Source organism: Solenopsis invicta, chromosome 12 (genome assembly GCF_016802725.1).
Source record: "Solenopsis invicta isolate M01_SB chromosome 12, UNIL_Sinv_3.0, whole genome shotgun sequence".
NCBI lineage: Eukaryota > Metazoa > Arthropoda > Insecta > Hymenoptera > Formicidae > Solenopsis > Solenopsis invicta.
In genome coordinates this window covers 12,528,649-12,544,328 of record NC_052675.1, presented here as the reverse complement: position 1 = coordinate 12,544,328, position 15,680 = coordinate 12,528,649, and the positions used below count along the sequence as shown (strand labels likewise).

Sequence of the window (15,680 nt, the reverse complement as noted above, 5' to 3'; positions counted from 1 at the left end):
TAAGCAGCATAGATACAATCGCGATTCTTACGCTGTTGAGTGTACAAATCGGTGAAACTGAGAGTAAAAGGTAACGAAGCCACGCCGTTTGTGCGGCTCCGAGAGAGGAAGACAGGATGATCCAGGCCACTGAAAAAGGAAAGTGGCCGGCCGGCTACCGCGTCTGCCAGTGGGTAGAACTACTCCTGCGTTCATTATGCAATAATTATTATAATCGCGCCGTCGCTGCCGCCGCCGGTTGTCGTTGTCGTTGTCGCTCGTCGTCGTCATTATCACGAGTCAATTGTAGACTCGCCGCGTATCGCTACTATCGTAATCCGACCTATCCTTTTGATTATAAATAATTGCGCGTGGAGCTCGCGATCGCCCGAGCGAGCAGGCGCGCGATTAACGTCGCTGTTGCAAATCTCAGCAACGGTAATAACAGACCAGCTATCTTCGGCTTCTGTCCTCTACTTCCGCGCGCGACTCAATCTCGATGTCCGCGCGAATCTATAATTATTCGAATCGTTTATTGGCGCTTAAGAACTCCGGGGGCGAGAACGTGAACCATTGCTGGTACAATGCGGATACTTCAGATATTACGTACAGTATTATTGCAACTGTTAATACTTTGTCCCATTTTAGGTTTGCTTGGTGGATAAAAATCATAATGAGTTAAATTAGATTTCTGTATTCAACATTCTTATATAATAAATCGTACACACAAATTTATAATATTTTTTATTATATTACTTTAATCTCAGATAATTTAATTTTTACGTCTCTGAATATATATTTAACATATTTAAAATAAAAAAAAACATAGTACGAACTTTGAACGTTAATTTTTAAGCGGCAGTAAAAGTGTTAAGAATAAGTTTAACTTGATGATCAATATTTTATAAAATTCTAAAAAAAATACTGTTATTTGTCTTTCGCATTCTTTTTATTGCTTTTATGATTTTTTACTTTATAACTGTCTAGTTTTCATTAATTTTTATAAAGTAACTATAAAGCAGGTTTCTCTTTCTTTTAAATCTATTAAAATCGATTAACAGAAAGAATGAAGTTGGTGAAATATTTAAAAAGTTAGTGAAATATAAATATGAAAATTATTGCGATAAAAGTTAAATAAAAATAATTATACCTGGTTCGAGCTTATTGTCAATTTAAAATGCCAAAATTTTTTGCAGTATTGCTTGCAGATGATGCTTCAAAAAAAAAAAAAAAAAATGTTGTTCCGTGTACGAATATTGTTTTGAATTTGAAATTACGCAATAAAATTTTTGCAGAGATATTTTAATTAGCATTTTTTAAATGCTAAATTGTTTTTATAATCGATGAGATTTTATGTTTTATGAATAGCACTTCATTCGTTATAAGAATTATTATCATACCAGCTTTCTGGCATCGTTTCAAGAATATTTCAATTGCAAATAATATCACTTATAAATGGACATAAAACTTATAAATGGGCAAATATAATCGATGATAAAGAAATCACTTCAATGTATATATTTTACATATATGCACATCATTTATATATGTAAATCTTTATTGCAATACAATCATATGTATGAATTATATGCAGCTCTATCCTAGTGTGAAATACGGAGTAAAGCTCCAAAATAATTATTCAAAGTTCATAAAATTAATTGGTATCTTTTTAAAAGATTGATATTGCTTTACTTATCCGTTTGATTTTACATGAACAGAGAGAGGAACAATGTGACTCAATGTCCTCGCCGCGCGAATTGCCGAGTACAAGCTAATCGCATAAGACCGAGAAAATGGAACGACTGCTATTTGCTGACGAGTAGCAGGGCTAAGGAAAAAAAAAGTGGCACGGCCATTCTACAGGCTGGTGAACTGACGTACACAGGAACAAAGCGGCGAGCCTCGTGCCATCGTCGTGACTTGACGTAAACGAAGGAAGATCTTGCACCAAGGATGAGACTTTTGTCCTCGTACATGGAATTCAGGAAGGAATAGACCTAATAAAAATTGCTGGAAATATTTATGAACGACTATATTAAAATATATTTCACGTTCGCTCGTATATGGCGATGGTGATTAATGAAATATAATTATATAAAATAAAAATTACGCCTATTTTTTTATGTAGCCATATCAATTTTGTTGAGTAGATTCTTTTTTATAAATTTATAATTTTCAAAACCAATACGTTTTCCCATTCATTAATATTAATGATTATTTTTAATGTTTACATACATATACACAAACCTAAATTATTTAAAATATTTTAACTATAAACTTTTTGCAGAGATATTTAATTAGCATTTTTTAAATATTAAATTGTTTTTACAATCGATGAGATTTTTATGTTTCTTTGAATAGCACGAGGAAAGATGATAACCTTGTCATTTGTTAATCGACAGTTCGATGAACCATGAAAGAATATTCGACTGTCGCTCTTGAATAGAAAACTGTCGACTCGACGAGATTGAGCTTTTTCGATTTATAATCAAATTGAATTGCGAAAGTAAGATATGAAACAATCTGTTTTTTTTTAACTTTCTACTAATGTTTCTCATTTGAAATCTATTCTAAACGGATAGTGAATGTAAAAAGAAGAAACAATTCTTTGTTATATATAAAAGTCCTTAACGGATAATTTATAATAATGCAATCGCTTCGCATAGAAAGCCCAGAATCGATTTCGCGAAAAGCGCTAGTTACTGTATGCAATCGTACTCTCGCCATTTTTTTTTTTTTTTTTTTTTTTTTTTTTTAAATAAGCCAATGTGGCGCAGTGAATGCAACTTGCCCCTTGTCATTAGGTAAAATGCCATGCAGTGCAAATGGTATACGACCAGCCTGCCTATAAAAAGTATAAAATTCTACTCTTCGATTTCCTGTTCAGTTTGTACATTTTTATTTTATGACTTAGAAAGATAATGTACGTTACTCGTGCACAGAACGATTTTGCTGAAGTATCTAAAAATTTAATTGGATACAGATCTAAAAATAATTTTGTTCCATCATCAAAATTGTGTAGGACATTCAAATAGGATGCTGGAATGTCACAAAGTTTTTGTAATATTGCTCATCTCATTGCTTTCATAATTATTTTCAGATCTGTATGCAGCTAATTTTTTTTAGATACTTTAACAAAAACAGTTCTTTTTGAGCATGCACTGAAAGAACAATTTTGCCGAAATACTGAAAATAATTATGTTGAATCATTAAAACGTTTATATTGGATGTTTAAGGGGATACCGAAGTCATGAGTTTTACCGACTGAACAATGACTTACACACATATAATTTACAATACACACGTATGATTTACAAAATATGAGTATGTCATTCTAACGTATATTCTAATACATTAATATCGCACCCACACATATGGATAAATTTTCATATATACTTTTCGTAATGAATTAGGTGTCTAAGTCTAATTTTAAAAGTTCAACGTTGTTTCTTCATGTAATCTACATGCCTGGAGACTTCAATTTCATAAATACAGACTGTAGAGCTTTTATATCAAGCAAATTTGTCGACTTGACAGCTCTGAACGCCATATTCCTCTAACAATAAGAAATGATAAAAAAGATCTGAATTAAAAAACTTTTCTTCGTTCTCTGCACAAGTATACTACAAACAAGTATTAACTTTATATTACAAACTTAATAAGTCAAAATACTTACAAAGTCTATAAACTTAGAAACGTGTGTATACTTTAGTTCCTGGAATAGGATTTCCAAATCTAGTAAAAGTAATATATACGAAAAGTCACAAAATTATTGCAGCCAAAAAATTGTAGCTGTACTTGCAAGACCTTTTAGGATGTTCTGGTTATACAATCCCAGACAAAAGTTGCTTAAATTTAAAATTGATAAAATTCTACGTTTTTATGACGTAACTTAAGACATGCAATACCAGTTAGTATGATATTTGGCACTACAAATGAATATATTTGTATATTTTGCAATTTTTGCGATCGTCGGTAAAAAACTTTTGGATGTGAATTTTACTAAAAATCAACTGTAAAAGAAATGAAAGAACTAGACACATATTGATAACATTTAATGCAATTTAATGTATATCAAATATCAAATGGTACTTAAAAATCCATAAGATACTTAAATAAATATCACTAACATAATATTTGCCCTTTTAGCACTAAAAAGTGCAAGTCAAAATAGAAAGTGGTTATGTAGCCCATTCGGAAATTTAACATTTACTGAAATTTCGCATCATTTTATTATTGATATCTTAATAACGAGTTAGTAAATCGGTATAAACTTTTTTTAGAAATATTGTTCAATATTTTATTTACTCATAAACAAAGTTTTAGAATATTGGCAATGTTGCTTCTTTATAATTTTGTTGATATAAGTGGAAATGTACTGCTACACCATAAGAATACATGCAAAATTTAAAGTTGAATAACTCGTGAACCAGTTAGAGGATCGATTTCAAATTTTAAGTACCTATGTGTTCAGATAATAAATGGAAATGATCTATAAAATTTTCAAGGCATTGTCAATGTTAGACGTTACCACCAGTACATCCTCATATTGCATCTTCGCGCAATGAACTTCACGTTCCTCTTTTTTTTGAAATGTAAAATAATGTGAAGCGGAGGAAAAGGTGAAAGGATGAGAAACACGGACACGCCGAAATGTGCGGTACAGCGCTTAACTGAAACAGCGTCACACCGAGACAGTGAGTTGATTACGCGAGTCGTGACTTTGCGAAAGTAAGAACGCGGCAGGCGTTGCGGTACAATTGCTTTAATTCTCTAATTAATTAAAGTGTTCGCGCTTGGCGGTAGCCAAGCCGCACATATTCAAGCACACATCTGGTATAGCCTCGCACCAACATTTGCATGTAGTTGGGTATTCTCATTTTATATCATAGATATTTCAGCTTTCTTCGCGTTGCTTTGGAATTAATATTCAATTTAATAGTGATTAATTCAGAATAATTACACAATAAGTTGATTGATTTCCCCAAACTGTGTAATCGTTCTTTCGTATCTAATTGAATAATTACGCTCCTTCAACACATTGTATTTCACGGTATGTAGCATTTTATATTATACGAATTTTTATTTCTACCAAATTATAGATTTTACTTTCTCTCAATGCGTATTCGACTACTGAAGATACGAATTATTGCGAGTAATGAGGTAATGTTCTTGTTACGAAATTTTATAGATTTTTTCCACGCTCTAACGTAGAGATGCACAACCTGCGATTCACGGGCTGCAGGCCGTAGGTTACGTATTTCATTTGTATAATACGTTTATTAATAGTATACGTTATATATGCACTACAAAAATAGACGCAATTCAGCCGCTAGATTTTGCCTAATTCTGAAAATCATCTATTTCTTAAGATAGAAATTAAAAAAAAAAAAAAAAAATTACGCATTACTGCTTTCATGCAATCTATTTTATACAAAGGTTGACAAAATTGTAACAATAGAAATAGAGGCTTATCACGATTCGAAATCAACAAATGAATGAGTGGAGCAAAATAATGTATTTAAGCCGCGCTGGGTGTGCATGCGAGATTTTATTAGTTATAATAGTGATGAATGCAAACGTTTAGACTATATTGATCTGCCAATCTTCAATGCATAAACGCTGTCATAGGTCACTCTTGATATCCACATTAACGGAAATTCTGTATGAATTGATAACAAATTGACAAAATTCTTTTTCAAAATAAACGATTGATGCTGTATAACAAGATAGTTGGAGAGTAATAAAGTTCAATCTCTCTTTCATATTCCCTTCTCTCTCTCTTACACTCTTTCCCCCTCTCACCACTCTTTCCCTTTCTTTTTTCTCGCTCTTTCTCTCTCCTAGAGAAGCGTGTTACGCATGATCGGTATCGTCGCAAATTATGCATTTACGACGCGTATAACTAAACGACATTGAACCGCGACCCGCGTCTTAGCGGCCCCACTTTTACTGACCCCATCTCATCAATGATTTCGCAGTATCCCGTAGCGAAAATACGTTGGTTCTTCTTCACACAGTCACCTGTAATTTATAACGCGATTCGTGCGCGTACGTGCGTATGCGTCTCGTAAGATACACGTGAGATAATGATTACTTTTACAAATAACGACGTGTTAGTTCGAGATAAGGTAGCCGAGCGGTGAAAGTCTTCATAAAAGGCCAAAGGGTCGCATTTTCCGATCGACAAAAAAATTCGCATGATCGACGCGCGAATGAATAGTCGTTTGATGTTGGTCACGCCTAAAAACTTGTTTTCATTTTTAGCGAGAATGTTAGGATAGATATTTATAGATATTTAAATATTATTCTTATCATTTATCTGCTCGCAGAAAATATCATGATATATAAATAAGTATAAAATAATTAAGTGTATAAAAATATGTATAAGAAATTCGTTCAGATGATGATCGGTGCTGTAATTAACATTCTGCATTCGTAAACATGGAAATACTTACAATTCGCATACGAGTTATTGGTTATAGTGTAAGGATTAATTATACGAAATCTAACTTTGCGTGTTTAGCTGTCATAACAAACAAAGCCAAACGTTTTCACTTTCTTAAAACGCTGCTGTTCGACGAACGCGCGCCGTAACTCTGCAACTGCAAAAACACGAAATAATTTTTTTTTTTTTAAATAAGGAGGCTGATTCCGTAATTTTAGAACGATCAGTATTATATTTAGATAAATATTATACTTGAATATATTATATTTATATAAAGGGAAAAAATTTTTGATAATCATGATAAAAATTTTCGCCATAATATTAAGAAGTCTGTTTTCATCCGATCATATCGTCTGAACAGCCCATTACCTAAAGCGGGGATCATTATTGTTTTGATCGTGATACTGAAGAGAACTGTTATAACGCTCGGATTCAAGAGATCTGAAATCAATGTGTCTTATTTTAACTATGTCACTGACGACGTTGTTAATCCAATATTTATTAATTTATTAAGGCTGCGTGCTAATGGTGAATTTATTTTTTCTTCTCCTCGTTTTACATGGTCAGTAAAAATAACATTTCTCAATTGTTAATAGCATTGGTGTCTGTCGTTACAATTTAGAATTGTACAATCATTCGGATTACCACCCGATTGTGACGGACGTAATACATTCGACTACGCCATGTGATGGGGACGAGTTTTCGATGATTTTTTATGAATTTTCGCTGAGGATGACCCAAACTCGGGTCGAAACGTTCAGACACATTTAATGTTTTAAATAAACACAGAAGAATTACGGACAAGCACCAACAATCGCGTTGACTCTCATTGCCCCTCTTTGTCTAGTTTTTACACAAAATTGTTTTGTTACAAAATTATGTATTTTTAATTTTCCATCGTTTAGAATTTTTCTGCATTCACAAACTTGAGAAATATTATTTTATCTTTGTTTAACATTAAACAAATATAAAATAATACCTCTAATATTTCTGAACACAGCTCTCTGGAGTGACAATCGACTTATTGAAAAAATATTTCGACATAAAAATTGCGCTTATAAAACCATATTAACAAAATAATAACAAATCCTATATTATTGTATGATTTTGCATAACTCAAGGTGTGTACAGGAAAATAAAAAGTTAAATAACAGAAAACACTTGAGTGTACGTACATTCGTGTGATAATACGCGCAAGTTTAAAAACAATAAGGAAGTGTGTGTAATTAAGTGCTAAAGTGTACCTTAAAAAAGTTTCGAAGTGTTCAAAAGTAAAAATGACTTGTAACAATTGTCAGCTATTGTGTATTGGCATATTAGCGTCACTAAAAGACGGCGAGCTACTAAACGAATAATTCCATAAGCAATTGTTAGAATTCGTCACCTAATAACGGAGATAACAGGAGTAATCGTAATGTCCACGGTAGCCATAATACCCCCTTCTCTTCCAGTATATTTAGATTATTCCGCAATCGCGAAGAATCACTAATTGCAATGTTACAAGATACCGTTGTAATCGCCGAGACGTTCGAGTGACAAATGGATGCAGACCTTCAGTGTGTTACGAAACACGTGAGAAAAGCGCGTGCAAAGTAACGCGGAATACACCAGCGTGAGAGAAAGGTGTTCGAAGAATGCCATTAGCATTTGGGATGACCGTGTGCGTGCAGACGCGCGGCACCGTGCGTGTAGCGTCATATAATAATTGAACCATGACCCGCGCGTGAGCGACCCTTCTCTCTTTGCTTCCTATATATGCGGAGTGCATCAGCTGATCGTATCATTTAGCCTATTTCTCATTTATTCCCATTACACCGCCAAGAATATTTACAGCAACTCGTTACACGGAGCACGGAAAATTTTAATAGACATTTTTCTACAATATAGTTTCTACAATATAGTTAAATGACACGTCGAAATTGACAACGTCAATCGAGTCATTAGGAGAAAACAATGACAATTAAACAGCATAGGAATTAAGTTGGCTAATGGCAAGTAAAATAGATTCGCTTTCGCCGCGAGGTGTCCGTGGCCGCGGCGCTAGGCGCGAATGTCCGCATGTCTCTCCAAAATAAACGGCTCGGCCGATGAAAGGAAAATGAAAATAGGTAATCGTGAGTCCGTATTTCACGCGCGGTGCGATGGCCGATAAAATTTCCACACACGAGGCGACGAATGCAGCGTACTCGTTTGCAACGTCAGCGTTAGCGCGGCGCGGCGCGATCGCGTGTGCATACGCGAAAGTTCTGTCGAAACGGCGCCTTAGTCATCGTCCCTTTCCGGAGGATATAGGTATATTCGATAATACTAATCCGCGCTCTCTCGCGTAGCTGCGGCTTTTGCTTTCTTGCGGCGCAGTGACCTGATTCCTTGCGTGCAACAGTAAGAGCGTTTCCCGAGGCAGGAGGAGAAGGAGGAGGAGGGAGATGGAAAGAGAGAGTGGCGCGACTAGAAGAAGCGAGAGGGGGATAGAGAAAGAGATAGAGGGGGAGGAGGAGGGAGAAGAACGAGAGAGAACGCTCGCACGCCTCGTGACACGTAATACCCGTCACAGTAATAGCGGTACGATATTATAGCACCGCTAATGTCATTCATTTGTGATTTAATGAGAGGAGTCGAGAGACCGCGGTCGTCCGACTGGGAGAGGACGCCGCGCGCCGACTGCGCACCGCGCGTTGACACACTGTAGGCATATCGAGGAGGAGAGCGGAGAGCGCGGCGTACTTTTGGATTTCTCGATTAGATCGGAAAAAATCGCTGCGTTCTCCTCGATCGTAGAACGAAGCGATTCGTCTCTTTCGCGCCGTCAGCGTGCCAGTCTTGCCAATCCTACTAATCCTCCTAGGTTTAGAATAGACGATCGTAGAATTATACTGACTGTGGTATGTAGGAAATATGATAGCTTTTGCTTCTATGATTGGAGGAATGAGAAAAAAAAAACATTTACTGTTTCCTATTTTTAAGGCTAGTATTTTATTTGTGATATGACTAATTTTTTAAATGTGCAATTGGCAACAAGATAAAGAATGTTTAAAAACCTTAGAATTTTTCTAATTTTATCCAATCAATATGCTTGAATTAATATCTATGATAATATAATAATGTGAGCTTGGGTTTAAGTCTGTATCAGACAGCGTATTTTACGAATTGTTTCATTTAAGAGAATTGGGCAGTTAAAAAATTGAATTTTTATTACCATTTTTTATCTATTTCTTCCTTCCATTTTTCATCATTCCTTCCTGAATAAATTGCCGCTCGATAGATGTCGAAATTTGTAAAATTATTAATTTGGCAACCGAAAAGGTTGAACGGATTTGATTTCCATCTGCAGATAGCCGAGCGTCCGTCGTCTTTCTTGACTCCAAAAAGAACCAAAATCAGAAATAAATTATTGAGCAGACACAAGCTGATGCTGACGAAGCGCTAGAAACATCTTATTGTTCTTCACTAAGCGAGGTGTATTAGTAAATGCATTTCTAACATTTTTTAAAACTTTAAACGCGTTTTTCTCAAAAATTGTTTTCTCTTTATTTTGTTTTAATTACGAACAGACGAAGATTCAAATCGATTTGAAAAAATTCTAGGATGTATAGAACGTATCATTTCCGGACAGTCTGTAAAAATTTGAGTTTAAAAAAAAATTCAAAAATTACGTTTTTTTAAAAATAACTCTTTTTTCGAAGAAATCCGTTTTTGGCTATATCTTTAATCATTTTATTTCTATTTCTGTTGTTCTTTTTTTTAGGTGTGACCGAAAACTTTAAGTATGACCAACAACGTCCTACAAGAAAAATTAGTTTCTTATTTGTTAAAAATTTGATTGAAAGTGAAAATTCTTGCCAATGATTCATTTTTATCAAAAGTATCAATTTGTAGTATAAAATAAATTCCCAACATCTTGGGTTACTTGGTTCTGTGATTGTATCAGCTTTAATTTGCAAACATAAATACTATATATGTATTATATATGTAGTGAACAGTGATGTAAGATATTTAGTTAATATGGGTAGAGAAGTATCTAGCTATATCTATATAAGGTATCTAGCTACATAAATCTCGTCACTTTATCTAAATATATTTTGTATTTCTAAATATGTAATTGGTTACATTTTTTACTTCAATAATTACAAATACTACATTTATTTAGTTACATTTTATTTTGCATCTTGTCTAAAAGAACATTTTAGATACATAAATACAATCGATTTTACATACACACACATGCGAACACGAACACGCACCTTTGTACTCACAGACACGCACACACGCAATATTAATTTCATTTTCTAGAATAAATATATTTAGATATATTTAGAGAAGTTAGCAAAATACAATGATTTAAATGAGACAAGAAGAGCTTCAGGGCCGTGCAGGATGTTGTACGCCAATACAAAATAAATACCAATGCAAATAAAGTAAACGTTTCGACTGTTTAAGAACTAGTCATCTTCAGTACAATGTTATAGTTCAAACATTATACTGAAGATGATTAGTTATTAAACAGTCGAAACGTTTATTTACATTGGTATTTATTTTGTATTGGCGCACAACACCCTGCACGGCCCTGAAGCTCTTCTTGTCTCATTTGAATTGTTATTCTTTAAGAGCCTTGAACCTTGTATTTATTTTCTAATTTTACAATAATTTAAATTTAAAAAAGTCTTAATTTTATTTGAACAAGAAATTTTATGTACATATTTATAAAAGCAATATATTGATTAAGTCATAAAAAATATATAGATAATTTGTACTTATCAAAATAAAAGTGTCTCGTATAACAATTGCCAGCCATTGTGTATTGATATATTAGTGCCACTATACGTAATGGAAGGTTACCAAACAAATGATTCTATAATAATTATTCTCAATTCGTCACCTAATAATGAAGATGGTACAAATGCTCATAATACCTATATGGCCCATAATATTATTTCTCCTAATACTTTACTGTAAATATGAAAGTGTAAAAGTGGAGATAGATAAAAATTTTCTAGGCCCTCGAAAAAATCTAACACATTCAGTTAAAAATTCTAGATAGTAGCTAAACGAAGGACAAATGTCATCATTAGTGCAATCGTAATATCTCTGCTTTATGTAGGCTATCTCGCCTATGTTAGTTACGCCCGTCTCTTAGAATTTAGGTTGGCCATATGGTGTACGGAATCGTTGCGTTTCTTTCTTAGCTGGTTATTAATATCGCGCTGTCTCGTCCGCACGAGTCGCTTCACCGATTGAACCGATCGCTCGATATGCATGACGCTTCTTAAAAATGCTTATATATTAGGTTTATATATCTTTATCAGACTATCAAATCTTTGAGATGGCTTTCGAGATGTTTCATTGATAAATGGACATCCTTTGCGTTCATAAAATATTCGATGCAAGAATGAAATTTTGTATAAGCAAAAATGAATCTAAAAAAGGAATACTTGTGATTATAATGTACAAGTTTCAGAAAGAGAACACAAATGATAAATGCTGTAAAAAACCATTGGAATCTATAAAAAATATTGCGATGAATGAGAGGTTTATAAGTTTTGCATTAAAAAAGTCAAAACTAATTGTAAGATAAAGATTTAGCGAAAAATATCTAAATTACTTTTTTTTGGATATCAAACTAGAGACGAGTTATTATTAATCCGGTCACGTAAAAATACACATCTGATATACGTATTATAAATAACGAATTTGTCATATTTTATTAAATCAATTTCACTGGAATTTGTATTTCCTGTTTTACGCTGATGCGTTCTCACGCGTGTGGATCGAAGTTTTACAGTGATGACACGTCGAATGATCGTACCCTCATCAATTCACAGAGAACTACACAAGTCATGCTAGATTTATGCGGCGTTAACTAGACACTGCGTGGTATAATCCACTCATGAGAACACTCTCGTTAACCTTTTTATACCGCTACGGTGATTTGCGTATCTTCGGAATGTTCTCGTACTGATTATCCAGATTGCGTAGCAACTAACAATAATTGCATAGCTTGCTTAATTAAGTTTAATTAAGGACACTGATTTTCTCATCTCTCAGGTATCACCTCAGCACACCTGGTACACACAGATCCGCTCAAAATTAAATATGGTCTTAAAAATAGTTGCAAAAACAGCATTACAATTAAATAAAATAAATATGTTGCATAACAATAATTTTACAAAAAAACTTCAGTAAAATATTAAATTCAAAAGTACGTTGAATTTTAATAGAAAAATGTAGCTTACATGAATATGTGTCAAAATATAATAGAAGCGTTCTTTTGTTGTGCATCACAATTTATATTAATATACTTTGGCCGACTTTGGCAGAAAAATTTGTCAAAATTATATTGATATTTGAAACAGTTTATAGAAATTTATCGGATAAATTCTTACAAACAGTACCGAATTTCTTCCAAATTTCCGGAAAAACGCGGACAGTTTTTTTGTTGGAAAAATGTGTGTTAGAATGATGTAGTTTCTGGTAAATTTTTATTAAAAAATTTGAATTTGTTCGATATTGTCCAAAATATTATTTTCGGCAAATTTCAAGAAAATTAAAAAAAATTTTTGCTAAGATAGTTTTCTCACAATTTTTTTCTTAATCATTTTAGCTCGCAATCCTGTTTCGAAAGAATAAAATACAATCTCGTAATTAAAAAAATTAGCTTCTTTATTACTTCGATCCTTATCTCTTTACATTGCGGCAAGAGCATGTATTGGCCTCGTTTTTCATTATCTGGTTAACTTATGATTAAATTTAACCTGATATTTTATCCAATAAGCTTCACCTAGAGCGTCTTCGTGGGTGAAGCTCATTCGATAAAACATCAGGTTAAGTTTAACCACAAGTTAATCAGATAATGAAAAACCGAGCCTATACATATATAAATACGTGTCACAAGACTAGATTATGACGCATTGTGTATAGCGAGCGTAAGATACGAACGCGGAAGTGGCCTTCATTGACTTTTAGGCAGCGCCCGTACCATTTTACCGTTGTCCCGAAGAGTAAACGACCGTATAAAGACAGTGGTGTGTGGCCTTTAGAGTGGCTACGGCGGTTTACTAGAGAGCGAGTGGGTGATGCGTTTGGAAGCGGTCGCGACGAAAATAAATCCTTCGACTTCCTCGCGTAAGCGTATATCGTGCGTATATTCGTGCTGTCACGCGTTCGTTCATAAGACGAGAATCGGCTGCACACACGGCTGAATTTCGTGCGCGCGATCGACCAATCCGGTCCTCATTTCTCTTCCCGTGGGAATTGAATGTGTCATTATTCATGTGTATGCCAGTGTATACATAACTCATTGTAAATGTGCGCTTACGACGAACCATCATTCTCAGATATTATGCAGCGTCAAATACGCGAAGGTATATCAGACACTTTTGTTTTGAATGATTGAAGATTCTTAATTTAGTATTTTATTTTTAAAATCGGTAGGAAATGATTTATATCGTTTAAACAAAATCCATGTGAAAAGGTAATATTGTCAAGTGTCAGAATTATAAATCTTTAAATAGGCATTGATCCATATGAATCGAAGTGTCTTAAACTTGCTTTTGTTTTGTTACTTTTATGAATTTTATTTTATTTTATTTTATTTTATTTTATTTTTTCTTGAATACTTTACTCCTTTTTCTGTTTACCTTTATTACTGTTTTAGATGTACGAATAAGTAAACTTTAAGTGTATTTTCTTTAAAAATACACGTGCTCTTGCGCTTGCTTTTTTTAAAGCTGCGTAAGCATGTACGAACACTCTGAACGCTCAGCAAACGCGAACGTTCGGACATTCACGTTTGTGTTCTGAAATTGTTCGTTTCTTTTTCAATTGCAGCGAACATCAGCATTCGGGCAGATTCGGTGTAATAATTTGAAAAATTTTTAAATTTGTAATAATTAAATTGACGTATTTTAATAAGTAAATTAATATAATAAAATCAATTTATATTATCGATGCAATTTTTTAAACTGAATGAGGACTTAGAATTACACTTTAGTAGGATTCGAAAAGCTTTTTTTTAATTCAAATTTAACTTTTTGATTGGTCCGTAGTTATGATTCTAGTAAAAAATGATTAACAAGTGTAAACTTTTAACTTGAACTTTGTACTCTCATTTGGATCATTTTCCAATCTATTTCTTTATTTTTGCGTTTGCACACATTGGGCGATCAGTTCAATAAGATTGTACAAAATTTGTAAAAAAAGTTAAAATAAGTAACTAATATTTAAATAGACAATAAAATCAATAAGTCAATAAAATTATAACACATTTTATCAATTCTCTTTGCTTCATTTAAACGCTTTGTGTTTCAGAATACGGTTATGATGGTATAGAGAAAGATTATTCGAAAAGCGAAAGAGAGAAAGCAGCACGTATGCGCGTCCACATCGTGCACGAATTGTCTTTGATATACCGCCTCATGAGAAAATCGAGCCGAACGCGAATCGAACATTCTATTCTCTTTCACATTCGCTTTAGCGTAGATATCTGTTGAATGATGACAACGAATATCCGCATTCACTGTTCATTTGGTGTTCATTCGTCAAGCATAGGCAACAAATAAAATAAAAATGATTAAAAATGATGTTTTCGACTTATATATATTGTTTCCGGATTATTTACAAGTTTTTTTTTAGATAATCCTGTCATTCTTTGATAATCTCTTCCTGTATAATCAGGAACTAGAACATGAACGCAGATGATGGAATTTTTATTGCTCCTCGAATTTGGGTTTTATTTGTAACAGGTGGAAAGGAGAGAGGAAGAGAAAAAGAGACGCTTTCAGGCGCGTCCCTGATGCGTCGTACGCGTCTAATATAGTGATGCAGGCGTGGAATATAGGTCGCACGCTAGAACGCTCTTTTATATACTTGCCAGTCCGACACTCGAAGATCGCGGCGAGCGTATACGCGTACCCACGCGCCGATAAGTATTCACATAAAAGCAAACGCGTTATGCGTCGTAAGTTCGGTCTTATGAGTGTCTTTATCACGCCCAAATTAGACTAATAGTATTCATTTATCACGAAAATGCATCTATATAAAAGAAATTTGTTCTAAATAAGAGAATTTGACAAAGACTTGTTTCGTATTCTTGAGTACATTGCAATGAATATAAGAGAATTTATATAAATTCAAGTAAGCATATGTAATTTAATGTATATGTCTATGTATGTATATATTTCAATTTTTATTTTGTAGTAACAATAATTTTATTCCAACTTCTTGTAAATTATACACAATATTTAATTTTTACTTAAAG

General features: G+C 33.6%; 1 long non-coding RNA gene across 1 annotated transcript in view; it reads left to right on the top strand.

The window, feature by feature from the left end:
• The window catches only part of LOC120359143, a 39,249-nt gene extending 37,164 nt beyond the window's left edge, over positions 1–2,085 (top strand). Inside the window, exon 2 of the long non-coding RNA XR_005575951.1 lies at positions 1,698–2,085. This is a non-coding gene — a long non-coding RNA (uncharacterized LOC120359143). The remainder of the gene's footprint in view (positions 1–1,697) is intronic.
• Positions 2,086–15,680: the final 13,595 nt, after the last annotated feature.